Here is a 12500-nt window from a genome sequence, read left to right as displayed (position 1 = left end):
TCCCGGTTGTTCAATCCTTTGATAACCAAGGTCATTCTTTGCTAAAGAGAAATGATCACTATGAGTCAGACTCAATAGAATTGGATCCATTCCAAATAGCGAGAATTAGGATTCTTGATCCCTCTCAATCTCTCTTTCAATTCGAGGATCCAGAGAGGTGTTTTCATAGTCATCTCCGAATATTTGCCATCTCGGAATATTTTCGATTTCATTTTTCTATGATATGTCTTTCTATATGAAAATTGGTTATTTACGATGTACGATGATCCCTGTTAAGCATCCATGGCTGAATGGTTAAAGCGCCCAACTCATAATTGGTAAATTTGCGGGTTCAATTCCTGCTGGATGCACACGAACGGGAACATTCCATAAGTCTATTGGAACTGGCTCTCTATCCATGGAATCTCATCCATCATCCATACATAACGAATTGGTATGGTATATTCATACCATAACATAAGAACAATAAGAACTCGAATTCTTATCGATACTGGAACTCAGAGCATAGGAGGGAAAGTCGATTTATGGATGGAATCAAATACGCAGTATTTACAGAAAAAAGTCTTCGTTTATTGGGAAAGAATCAATATACTTTTAATGTCGAATCGGGATTCACTAAGACAGAAATAAAGCATTGGGTCGAACTCTTCTTTGGTGTTAAGGTGGTAGCTGTGAATAGCCATCGACTACCTGGAAAAGGTAGAAGAATAGGACCTATTCTGGGCCATACAATGCATTACAGACGTATGATCATTACCCTTCAACCGGGTTATTCTATTCCACTTCTAGATAGAGAAAAAAACTAAAGGAGAATACTTAATAATACGGCGAAACATTTATACAAAACACCTATCCCGAGCACACGCAAGGGAACCGTAGACAGGCAAGTGAAATCCAATCCACGAAATAATTTGATCCATGGACGGCACCGTTGTGGTAAAGGTCGTAATTCCAGAGGAATCATTACCGCAAGGCATAGAGGGGGAGGTCATAAGCGCCTATACCGTAAAATAGATTTTCGACGGAATCAAAAAGACATATCTGGTAGAATCGTAACCATAGAATACGACCCTAATCGAAATGCATACATTTGTCTCATACACTATGGGGATGGTGAGAAGAGATATATTTTACATCCCAGAGGGGCTATAATTGGAGATACTATTGTTTCTGGTACAAAAGTTCCTATATCAATGGGAAATGCCCTACCTTTGAGTGCGGTTTGAACTATTGATTTACGTAATTGGAAGTAACCAATTAGGTTTACGACGAAACCTAGAAATCGATCACTGATCCAATTTGACTACCTCTACGGGATAGACCTCAACAGAAAACTGTTGAGTAACGGCAGCAAGTGATTGAGTTCAGTAGTTCCTCATAGAAAATTATTGGCTCTAGAGATATGGTAATATGGAGAAGACAAAATTGTTTGAAGCACGCACAGAACCGGAAGCGCCCCTTGTTTCAAAGAGAGGAGGACGGGTTATTCACATTTAATTTGATGGTCAGAGGCAAATTGAAAGCTAAGCAGTGGTAATTAAGACCCCCGGGGGAAAATAGGGATGTCTCCTACGTTACCCATAATATGTGGAAGTATCGACGTAATTTCATAGAGTCATTCGATCTGAATGCTACATGAAGAACATAAGCCAGATGACGGAACGCAGAGACCTAGGATGTAGAAGATCATAACATGAGCGATTCGGCAGATTTGGATTCCTTTCCTATATATCCACTCATGTGGTACTTCATCATATGATTCATATAAGATCCATCTGTCTAGAGATCGTCATATACATCTAGAAAGCCGTATGCTTTGGAAGAAGCTTGTACAGTTTGGGAAGGGGTTTTTTGAGAGAAAAGAAGAATCTACTTCAACCGATATGCCCTTAGGCACGGCCATGCATAACATAGAAATCACACGTGGAAGGGGTGGGCAATTAGCTAGAGCAGCAGGTGCTGTAGCGAAACTCATTGCAAAAGAGGGTAAATCGGCCACTTTAAGATTACCATCTGGGGAGGTCCGTTTAGTATCCCAAAACTGCTTAGCAACAGTCGGACAAGTGGGTAATGTTGGGGTGAACCAAAAAAGTTTGGGTAGAGCCGGATCTAAGTGTTGGCTAGGTAAACGCCCCGTAGTAAGAGGGGTAGTTATGAACCCTGTGGACCACCCCCATGGGGGCGGTGAAGGGAAAGCTCCCATTGGTAGAAAAAAACCCACAACCCCTTGGGGTTATCCTGCGCTTGGAAGAAGAACTAGGAAAAGGAAAAAATATAGCGATAGTTTTATTCTTCGTCGCCGTAAGTAAATACGTAACTAGGAATATGGAAAATTGCATTTTTGGAATTTGCAATAATGCGATGGGCGAACGACGGGAATTGAACCCGCGCATGGTGGATTCACAATCCACTGCCTTGATCCACTTGGCTACATCCGCCCCTTATCCAGCTAAAGGATTTTTTTCTTTTTTCCATTGATCATTATTCTATTTATTCTGACCTCCGTACTTCGATCGAGATATTGGACATAGAATGCCACTCTTTAAAAAGGAAAAAAGGAGTAATCAGCTGTGACACGAAAAAAAACGAATCCTTTTGTAGCTCATCATTTATTGGCAAAGATAGAAAAGGTCAATATGAAGGAGGAGAAAGAAACAATAGTAACGTGGTCCCGGGCATCTAGCATTCTACCCACAATGGTTGGCCATACAATCGCGATTCATAATGGAAAGGAACATATACCTATTTACATAACAAATCCTATGGTAGGTCGCAAATTGGGGGAATTCGTGCCTACTCGGCATTTCACGAGTTATGAAAATGCAAGAAAGGATACTAAATCTCGTCGTTAACTGAATTCTGAATAGAAAGATTAAGAAGAAAAAAAGATTCAAAATAAAGACAGAAATACCCAATATCTTGCTAGAACAAGATATTGGGTATTTCTGTCTTCAAAAATTCTTATATGTTAGCAGAAAAACCTTATCCATTAATAGATGGAACTTCAACAGCAGCTAAGTCTAGAGGGAAGTTGTGAGCATTACGTTCGTGCATTACTTCCATACCAAGGTTAGCACGGTTGATGATATCAGCCCAAGTATTAATAACGCGACCTTGACTATCAACTACAGATTGGTTGAAATTGAAACCATTTAGGTTGAAAGCCATAGTACTAATACCTAAAGCAGTGAACCAGATTCCTACTACAGGCCAAGCAGCCAAGAAGAAGTGTAAAGAACGAGAGTTGTTGAAACTAGCATATTGGAAGATTAATCGGCCAAAATAACCATGAGCAGCCACAATATTATAAGTTTCTTCCTCTTGACCAAATTTGTAACCCTCATTAGCGGATTCATTTTCAGTAGTTTCCCTGATCAAACTAGAGGTTACCAAGGAACCATGCATAGCACTGAATAGGGAACCGCCGAATACACCAGCTACACCTAACATGTGGAATGGATGCATAAGGATGTTGTGCTCTGCCTGGAATACAATCATAAAGTTGAAAGTACCAGAGATTCCTAAAGGCATACCATCAGAAAAGCTTCCTTGACCAATAGGGTAAATCAAGAAAACAGCAGTAGCAGCTGCAACAGGAGCTGAATATGCAACAGCAATCCAAGGACGCATACCCAGACGGAAACTAAGTTCCCACTCACGACCCATATAACAAGCTACACCAAGTAAGAAGTGTAGAACAATTAGCTCATAAGGACCACCATTGTATAACCACTCATCAACAGATGCAGCTTCCCAAATTGGGTAAAAGTGCAATCCGATCGCCGCAGAAGTAGGGATAATAGCACCAGAGATAATATTGTTTCCATAAAGTAAAGAACCAGAAACAGGCTCACGAATACCATCAATATCTACTGGAGGGGCAGCGATGAAGGCGATAATAAATACAGAAGTTGCGGTCAATAAGGTAGGGATCATCAAAACACCGAACCATCCGATGTAAAGACGATTTTCAGTGCTAGTTATCCAGTTGCAGAAGCGACCCCACAGGCTTGTACTTTCGCGTCTCTCTAAAATTGCAGTCATGGTAAGATCTTGGTTTATTCAAATTGCAAGGACTCCCAAGCACACGTATTAACTAGAATATAGATAATAGAAGGCTTGTTATTTAACAGTATAACATAGACTATATACCAATGTCAACCAAGTCAGCCCAAAGATTAGCTATCCATATAACTAAATTAACCAAACCAATAATTTTGTATTTGTAAATGAAGTGAGTCAAAGTGAAAAACTTTGATGGGTCTTTTCTATATGGGTTGCCCGGGACTCGAACCCGGAACTAGTCGGATGGAGTAGATAATTCTTCCTTGTTACAATAGAGAAAAATCCCTCCCCAAATCGTGCTTGCATTTTTCATTGCACACGACTTTCCCTATGTAGAAATAGCCAATTTCTATTCCAAAGAGGAAGTTCTACTAATTTTTTTAATTAGTAAGTTGATTCACCTACTCTTTATTATAATAAAAAGAACATTTCAGAATGAAAAATAGAAAAGTTTTTTCTTGATCATTTATCAACCCTTTCCTGTTTCTTAATTTCGTCTAATGATTAATTAAGAGGGTTGACCAGGTCATTGATACGTATAATATCCAAATACCAAATACGCTCAGTGTGTGATCCACAGAAAGAAAAAAGAGTTGTTTTGGTGAACATCAAAGAAAAAACTTGCTCTTCTTCCATAAAAAATTCTTCTAAAAATGCCGAACCCAATCGTTGCATAAAAGTTCGTACCGTGCTTTTATGTTTACGAGCTAAAGTTCTAGCACATGAAAGTCGAAGTATATACTTTAGTCGATACAAAGTCCGTTTTTTCGAAGATCCACTATGATAATGAAAAAGATTTCTACATATCCGACCAAATCGATCAAGAATATCCCAATCTGATAAATCTGTCCAAATGGGTTTACTAATAGGATGCCCCGATCCAGTACAAAATTGAGCTTTTGATAAGTATCCTATGAGGAGAGTAGCGGGGACTATGGTATCGAATTTTTTCATTCGAGTATCTATTAGAAATGAATTCTCCAGCATTTGATTCCTTACTAACAAAGAACTTTTTTGTACACTTGAAAGGTACCCCATAAAATCGAAGCAAGAGTTTGCTAATTGGTTTATATGGATTCTTCGCGGCTGAGTCCAAAAACAGAAATAATATTGCCAGAAATTGATAAGGTAGCATTTCCATTTCTTCTTCAAAAAAAAAGTGCCTTTTGATGCAAGAATTGCCTTTCCTTGATATCGAACATAATGCATAAGAGGATCCATAAAGAACCATAGGGTTTTCCGAGAAAAACCAGGGTACATTATCCCAAAATGTTCCATCTTCCTAGAAAAGTGGATTCGTTCCAGAAAAGTTCCAGAAGATGCTAATGGTAAGCAAGAAGATTGTTTACGAAGAAACAACAAAAAAAATTCATATTCTGATACATAAGAGTTATATAGGAATTGAAATAGTCTTTTATTTTCTTTTTGAAAAAAAAAAATGGATTTCATTGAAGTAATAAAACTATTCCAATTCGAATAATAGTTGAGAAAGAATCGCAATAAATGCAAAGATGGAACATCTTGGATACGGTATTGAAGGAGTTGAACCAGGATTTCCAAATGGATAGGATAGGGTATTTCTATATGTGATAGATAATCCAAATGCAAAAATTTGTCTTCTAAAAAGGGAAATATTGAATGAATAGAGCGTAAATTCTGAAACTTTGGTATTTCTTTTTCTTTCAGACAAAAAAATTCCCGTAGCGAGAATGGGATTTCCACAACGATCGCAAACCCTTCAGATAGAATCTGAGAATAAAACTCAGAATAAAAATAATTTTTGTAATCCAATAATCGATCTTGGTTAGGATGATTAACCGAGTTATCCAAAAAATTCTGCTGATACATTCGAATAATTAAACGTTTCACAAGTAGTGAACTAAATTTCTTGTTATTACAACTAACAACTATTTCCACAGGTTCAGAACCATTTAATCCATAATGGTGGGCAAATGCATAAATATATTCCTGAAAGAGAAGTGGGTAGACAAAGTATTGTTGACGAGATTTATGTTTTTCTGAATACCCTTCGAATTTTTCCATTTGTATTTCTACTTGAATCAGAGAGAAGAAGCATTTCTCGGTTTATCGAATGATGATACATAGTGCAATATGGTCAGAACAGGGTGTTGCATTTTTAATACAAACCCTGGAAAGAAAGGGAGTCTAATCCACAGATCTTTTTCTGCTCCTTTTCTACCCAATTAGTTTATGTTTGTTCTAATTAAAAAAAAAGAACAGAACAAGTTTTTTATTTTTGCAGGCCAATCGCTCTTTTGACTTTGGAATACAGCCTCTTTATCAATATACTGCTTCTTTTACACATTCAATCCATAACATCCCTTATTCAATCCATAATCAAGAATAATTAGGATTTCTAAAAAAAAAAAGAAAAAATAAAGGGTCCACTCATAGGAAAACCCAACCTTTCCCCGCATCCGGCACTAATCTATTTTTAACGTCTAATTAGAGCGGGGAATCATTCCAATTAGGAAGTTCAGCTCGTTGCTTTTTATTTTACCAGAATTGGAGCCAGGCTCTATCCATTTATTCATTAGACCCAGAAAATCGTAATTTTGGATTCCATTCAAAAAAGATTGATTTTATTACGACATGCTATTTTTTCCATTCATTACCTTTGAGGATCAGTCGTGGTCTTCTAGACTCTACCAAGAGTCTGGACGAATTTGTTGTTTCATCCAAATGTGTAAAAGATCATAGTCGCACTTAAAAGCCGAGTACTCTACCATTGAGTTAGCAACCCAGATAAAAAAAGGATCTTAGATACGATCGAAATCCAAAAATCAATGGAATTACACCGCGCGCTTCTGTCAAAACATTGAACTAGCAAGACATCAAAAGATTTTTTTTATCGACCATGAAAAACACTCAAATGCCAAAACGAACAGGTCCGGTGAAATTCCACTAAAGTAAAGTTAAAAAAAGAGCGACCCTAATCACGATGGCCAAATTCTCCTTATTTTTAGCGATTTTTATTAACAAAAAATATATATTATAAAAAATATATATTATATTGTATGAGAATACATGCAAGAGGAACACCCTTATCATTTGAGCGAAGTGTAGGCGGAAAAATTGAATATGGAGTGAGGATAAAGAGACCCATCTATCTACAAATTCTATTTGTTCAATAGACCTTTGTCAATGGAAATACAATGGTAAGAAAACAAATTAGATAGAAAAAGTAAATAAAATAGGGGCTTATGTTGGATTGGCACGATATAATATAAATCCAAATAGGATTAAAAAAGAGGTAAATTGTGTCTAAATAATTAGACAACTAGGAATACTAATAATCTTCTCCTATCCTATTTTTTGATTCATTTAGTTCTTCAATTAACTCAAAGTTCTTTCTTTTTCTTTAAAGAATTCTGCCTTCCTTAAAATATCATAAACAGTTCTTGTTGGTTGAGCACCCTTTTCAAGGAAATAGAGAATAGCTGGAACATTTAAACAAGTTTGATTCTTTATCGGATCATAAAAACCTACTTTTTGAAGATCTCTTCCTTCTCTTCGAGATCGAACATCAATTGCAACGATTCGATAGACAGCTTATTGGGATAGATGTAGATAAACAACGCCCCCCCCTAGAAACGTATATGAGGTTTTCTCCTCATACGGCTCGAGAAAATGATTCGAATTTCTGTCGATAATAATAGAAATTAGACTATGACGTGCATTAATTTCCTTACAGAAAAAACAAATTTCATTTATACTCATGACTCAAGTGGGCTAATTTTGCCTGACAAACTTCGAAGGCAAAATCCTTCCAAAATTTTTGAGTCGTCTTTAAACTCTTTTCTTTGTCTCATTTCGAACGAATTGACTTTTATTCCTTATTCTAATCCAACTCTGTTGTTGAGACAATTGAAAATTGTGTTTACTTGTTCTGGAATCCTTTATCTTTGATTTGTGAAATCCTTGGGTTTAGACATTACTTCGGGAATTCCTATTTTTTTCTTTCAAAAGAGTAGCAACATACCCTTTTTTCTTATTTCCTTCGATAAAGCATTTATCTCTTCTATAGAAATCTAATAAGAGGGATTGATTCTGATATACTTTTATTGGACTTTCTTCTTATTTTAACCTTTCGATTTATTTCTATATTAAGGATAGACTGACAAAGTTGGCCTAATTTATTAGTTTTCACTAACCCTAGATTCTTTCCCTTGATAAAAAAAATTCTGTCCTCTCGAGCTCCATCGTGTACTATGTTACTTAAACCCAGCGCAAATTTGGTTCGGAACGAATAGAACAGGCTATGTCGAGCCAAGAGCATTTTCATTACTATGGAAAATGATGGATAGCAAAATCCACAATCGATCATGTCCTTCAAGTCGCACGTTGCTTTCTACCACATCGTTTTAAACGAAGTTTTACCATAACAAACATTCCTCTTTTCATTGCAAAGTGGTATAGAGAATTGATCCAATATGGATGGAATCATGAATAGTCATTGGTTTAGTTTTTTTATACTAATTAAAACTTGCTATCTATGGAGCAATATGGATAAAAGAAAGTAAGTATTTATCCGGGAAGCCTCCGCCAAGATCCAATTTATTTAAACCCATATTAAAATTCTATCATATGAATGAAACATAGTTTGAAAAAGACGACTAAACAAGTTTGCTTAAAACTTATTTATTCTTAAATTTCCACCCTCAACGGATGGCTCGAGATGATCAATCTTGAAGTGAGAAAAGAAGGATTGACTCTTCCTCAATAAATAAACTATCAACCTCCAAAAAAGTTTAATTAATTTAATTACTAGAATTAGAATTCTAGTAGTAATATATTTTTTCAGTACCAAAAACAATTAACTATAATAACTAAATAAACTATTCCAATGAAAAGATTGAAAGTTTTTGGTAGTTATAGAATTCTCGTACTTCTTCAACTCGAATACCAAAAGGAAGAAAAAAATATGACTAAGTGATTTTATAGTAGAGGCATATCCTGAATGTGCTTGATAGATCCCATTTTTTCATGAAAATAAAGATAGTCAATTTGACTGGACTTAAGACTTTATTATGTTTTCTGAGAAAGAATAAGATATCATTATTCTCTTTAATAAACTTTTGTCTCGTACGGAATACTATATGATTTCACCGTTTGTTTCATCAGAAACAATCTGGGACGGAAGGATTCGAACCTCCGAGTAACGGGACCAAAACCCGCTGCCTTACCACTTGGCCACGCCCCATTTCGGGTTTTATGCGACACTAATAAACACTAGTATGTTTATTTGTTATTCGTCAATACCATTTCAATTACATAAAAAAGGAGGGATATTCTCTTGCTAGTATTCTACACATGCGGATAATATAGAATCAAAAAAATGCATTGATCATTACATGGAATTCTATTAAGATATTATATGAAAGTCGAATTTATTCCACTCTCATTTGAGAGTGCGAATACAAGGAGGTATTTTGTGTTTGGGAAAGTCCGAAGAAAAAAGATTTTGAATCTGCCTTTTCCTTCTTTCCCTTAAAAAAATAACTCAAGAAAAATCCAATTATTTACTCTACAAGAATGAAATGCTTGTTATGCCTAATATACTTAGTTTAACCTGTATCTGTTTTAATTCTGTTCTTTATCCTACTAGTTTTTTCTTTGCCAAATTACCCGAAGCTTATGCTATTTTCAATCCAATCGTGGATATTATGCCTGTTATACCTCTATTCTTTTTTCTATTAGCCTTTGTTTGGCAAGCTGCTGTAAGTTTTCGATGAAATCTTTAGTACTCTGTATGCCAAATTGAATGATGTGTTCATTCCAAAAAAATTTTAAAATGGGTAAAAGCCGAGAAGTTTTATATTTTTATATTATGAACCTTCGATTCTAAAATTTAAATTCTTCTACATTGAATGGGTAGCTACAGCAATAAATTTGGATCAGCCTTTCTACTCCCCTGCACCTAGGTTGAGCAGGTACCTAAAGGTACCTACACAATACCTAACCACCTAACCCTATTTTTGCTATTGATAAGAGTGCTTATTATAAAAGAATTCTTGCAATTTTTTTCAAGAATTCTTTTTTGCATTTTTAGGTATAAAAAAAAACCATCCTAGTGGATCCGTGTGGTAAGGAAAAACTGGTAATCTATTCCTTAAAAAAAAATCTTGGAGATTATGTAATGCTTACTCTCAAACTTTTTGTTTATACAGTAGTGATATTCTTTGTTTCACTCTTTATCTTTGGATTCTTATCTAATGACCCAGGACGGAATCCTGGACGCGAGGAGTAAAAATTCAGTTTTTTTTTTTCTTATTGGATTTGTTTCGTACATTTATCTATGAGAAAATCCGGGGGTCAGAATTCTTTCCAATTCGAAAGTCCCAAATGATCCAAGGGAGCGGAAAGAGAGGGATTCGAACCCTCGGTACAAAAAAATTGTACAACGGATTAGCAATCCGCCGCTTTAGTCCACTCAGCCATCTCTCCACGTTCCAAAGCGAAAGGTTTCCGTGATATGATATAGGCAAGAAATAAGAAATAACGGTTGCAAAAAACCCCTTTTTTTTCTTTCAAAAGTCTATAAAAATTATATTGCCAATTCCATTTTAATTATATTCTTTTTTCTTAATGTTAATAAAAAAAGAAGAAAATTCTTGTTTTTTCTTTCTAAAAATCGATATTGGCCGAGAGACAATCAAATAGATTTTCTCTTTAGCGGGCATTTCCATATAGGACTTGTTATAATTATAATAAAACAAGCAGGTTATATAAAAAAAACGCTTTTTTTGTCGATTATTTATCAAGAAAGCAAAAAGGGTTCTTATCAAATCCACCATAAAATTGGAAAGAAGCATAAAGTAAGTAGACCTGACTCCTTTAATGATGCCTCTATCCGCTATTCTGATATATAAATTCGATGTAGATGAAATTGTATAAGCGAATTTTTTTTATTTCCTTAGACTTAGACCGCGCAAGACAAGAATTTTTCGCTATTTACGATTTCATATTCTTGTTACTAGATGTTCTATAGGAATAAGAAGAAATCGCAACTCCTTTGCGCTACACATAAAATTGGATTTCGAAGGTCCATTTTTTTTTTTCAGAATCCTCTATTATTTTAGTTCTTCCACCCATGCAATAGAGAGGGAATGGGAAAAGAAGGGTTACTTTTATTTGCATTTTTCCCTTAAAAGATAGACTTTGAAATAGGAGTCTTGGAATAATGCTGAATTCAAAGGTTTATTTCTTTCTATAGTATAAGAAAAACAATTTATTTCTATTTCTATAGTATAAGAAAAACAAATAAATAGTATAAGAAAAACAAATCGAATCAAATTCATGGATTTACCACGACCTCGGTTGTGACTGTGACTCCATAGATAAAAATGGGAAATTTCTCTCTTCGAGACCATTGAAAAAGGGCATTGAACGAGAAAGAAATCGTCCACAGATAATAAAACTATCATATGCCTTGGAAAGTGATATGAGGTGCTCGGAAATGGTTGAAGTAATTGAATAGGAGGATCACTATGACTATAGCCCTTGGTAGAATTCCTAAAGAAGAAAATGATCTATTTGATACTATGGATGACTGGTTACGAAGGGACCGTTTCGTTTTTGTAGGATGGTCTGGCCTATTGCTCTTTCCTTGTGCTTATTTCGCTTTAGGGGGTTGGTTTACAGGGACAACTTTTGTAACTTCTTGGTATACCCATGGATTGGCTAGTTCCTATTTGGAAGGTTGTAATTTCTTAACCGCAGCAGTTTCTACCCCTGCCAATAGTTTAGCACACTCTTTGTTGCTACTATGGGGGCCCGAAGCACAAGGAGATTTTACTCGTTGGTGTCAATTAGGCGGTCTATGGACTTTTGTAGCTCTCCACGGGGCTTTTGCACTAATAGGTTTCATGTTACGCCAATTTGAACTTGCTCGGTCTGTTCAATTGCGGCCTTATAATGCAATCTCATTCTCTGGTCCAATTGCTGTTTTTGTTTCTGTATTCCTTATTTATCCACTGGGGCAATCTGGTTGGTTCTTTGCGCCGAGTTTTGGCGTAGCAGCGATATTTCGATTCATCCTTTTCTTCCAAGGATTTCATAATTGGACGTTGAACCCATTTCATATGATGGGAGTTGCCGGAGTATTAGGTGCGGCTCTGCTATGCGCTATTCATGGAGCGACCGTAGAAAACACTCTATTTGAGGACGGTGATGGTGCAAATACCTTCCGTGCTTTTAACCCAACTCAAGCTGAAGAAACTTATTCAATGGTCACTGCTAACCGCTTTTGGTCCCAAATCTTTGGTGTTGCTTTTTCCAATAAACGTTGGTTACATTTCTTTATGCTATTTGTACCCGTCACCGGTTTATGGATGAGTGCTATTGGCGTAGTTGGCTTGGCTCTGAACTTACGTGCCTATGACTTTGTTTCCCAGGAAATCCGTGCAGCGGAA

General features: G+C 36.0%; 1 non-coding gene across 1 annotated transcript; it reads right to left on the bottom strand.

Annotated features, from left to right (window-relative positions):
* Positions 1-10445: 10445 nt before the first annotated feature.
* Positions 10446-10533, bottom strand: TRNAS-GCU (transfer RNA serine (anticodon GCU)). Its single transcript has one exon. It is a non-coding gene; the product is annotated as a tRNA-Ser (tRNA).
* Between the last annotated feature and the right edge of the window lie 1967 nt (positions 10534-12500).

The sequence above is a fragment of the Triticum urartu genome, unplaced genomic scaffold (assembly GCF_056163025.1).
Source record: "Triticum urartu cultivar PI428250 unplaced genomic scaffold, HENAU_Tu73 scaffold2, whole genome shotgun sequence".
NCBI lineage: Eukaryota > Viridiplantae > Streptophyta > Magnoliopsida > Poales > Poaceae > Triticum > Triticum urartu.
The sequence above is the reverse complement of the archived record's forward strand: the minus strand, read 5'-3'. Positions and strand labels throughout refer to the sequence as shown.